This window comes from Gavialis gangeticus, unplaced genomic scaffold (genome assembly GCF_001723915.1).
Source record: "Gavialis gangeticus isolate Ggan-Ray unplaced genomic scaffold, GavGan_comp1, whole genome shotgun sequence".
Taxonomy (NCBI): domain Eukaryota; kingdom Metazoa; phylum Chordata; order Crocodylia; family Gavialidae; genus Gavialis; species Gavialis gangeticus.
Window position 1 is genome coordinate 1,192,951 of NW_017729003.1, and position 1,766 is coordinate 1,194,716.

Sequence of the window (1,766 nt, forward strand, 5' to 3'; positions counted from 1 at the left end):
CCCCCCCGGCTTCTGGCCTGGGCCACTGCAGGTATGTGGCTGCATTTCCAGAATCAACAGTGAATATCTGTTCAGCTGCTTATTGGTTCAATCTATGCAGTTTAGATAAACCTGCAAAGACTGAATCTATTCAGCCTCAGGCTTTTTGACTGTCTGTACTTAGCCTTAGTTATCTGATGACAGACAAGGCTAATTTTAGACAATCTAAAGCGTATATAGGGAATAAGAATAGTCATATGAATATTAATTAGAGTGGCACCTATTAGGAACAATTTTTTTTTATATATATTTTACTTTATTTAGTAAGCTGTTTGATATTTTAGCCAAGCGCTAGACTATAAAACTAGGTCCACTTTTGGATTTTTGCTTTTTAGTCCTGAACTAGTTCTTGCTGAATTTGCCATTTGCAAGTGTACCTAGGTAGTGCTATTTAGAGATTAGTTTTTGAAACGTATATAAAAAGGTCCTTTCCCTAATAGGCTGGACACATGTTAGAGGATTTTTAAGACTGTAGGAATAATAAATTTTAAGATAAAATTGTTTTCAAATGTTGATAAGATTGCAAGATGGAACCAATACTTAGTTTAAGTCTATAGGTAAGAGAAAAGTGTCTACTTGATGTTCTTCATGTAAGACTGAAGAACTAAGGCCATGTATACTTCCTTTAAGGTGGCTAATACTTTCCAAAAATTAATGAACATCTAAGAACAGAACACATTTAAAAAACAAGATAGTAAACTTTCAAAATAAAAAGACAAGACTAATAACGTATACAATGAGGAAAAACAATACTAAAAAAGTTAATATTTTAATAATAAGGGGTTTTAGGAGGCATGCAAAAAGAAAAGGTAAATAGTCCCAAAGGTGACAGAGCACTTGCTGTAATTTCAAATTACACTACAGCTTTACAAAGTTATTCCTGACAACCTCAATTTGTTCTTCAAAACAAAGAGATAAAAAATTATATGTGATCCTACCCTATTATTTACTTCCTGCAAAAAGGCCTAACTTATTATAATATCCTCTATTTAGATGTATTTATTGGGAGACCGTTAGGAAGTCCTCAAAATTAGGAGTTCCTATGCTGTAGGGAGAAAGAGATATGAGCGGATCATTCTGGATACTCCTTCCCTTAGAATCTGCTTCTAGCCACTGCAGACGCATCCACATATGCAACCATGTTTGCTTGCAGCAGCTCAAATAGAAGCAGTGCAAACTGGAGTCAGGGCTTTTTGCCTCAGCACATGTGCCCGGACATGCGCTTTGTTGTGGGACAAATTATGCCACTTGGGACAAAATAACCCTGCCTGGTTCCTCCTGGATCTGCCGCCAGGGGGAGCTAGAGCCCAGGGCCATCACCTGTGCTGGCCCCAGCAGTTGAAAAAGCTGCCCTGTCCTGGCCCCATCAGTACAAAAAGCTGCACTGTCAAGTAGCTCAGGACTATTCAATCTCAGCAGCTTCTGGGGCCAAGCCAATTGGTACCTGTGGACACTACCCTTTGTGCCAGCTGGAGTGCTGAAGCAGCCCTGAGAGTTCCCTGCACCCTCTGCCCACTGCAGCAGTCTGGCAGTGGGGGCTGCTGCCTGGCTGTGACCTGCTGTGCACCTGCCAGACCTGGATGGGGACTGCACAGCCAGTAGAAGCATCTGCCCTTCTGGGTGAGCTGTCAATGGGCTGTGGTTGCAGGGTTGGCCTTTGTGTGGCACTACTGCCATGTGTGCCCCCTGCCTGGCCATCTGGGCGGCTATCATCTGGAAGATGTTCC

The 1,766-nt window shown here is 41.8% G+C and overlaps 1 protein-coding gene across 3 annotated transcripts in view; it reads right to left on the reverse strand.

Moving 5' to 3' along the window:
• The window catches only part of LOC109290931 (bifunctional 3'-phosphoadenosine 5'-phosphosulfate synthase 2), a 127,122-nt gene that overhangs the window by 39,864 nt on the left and 85,492 nt on the right, over positions 1–1,766 (reverse strand). The window lies entirely within an intron of this gene.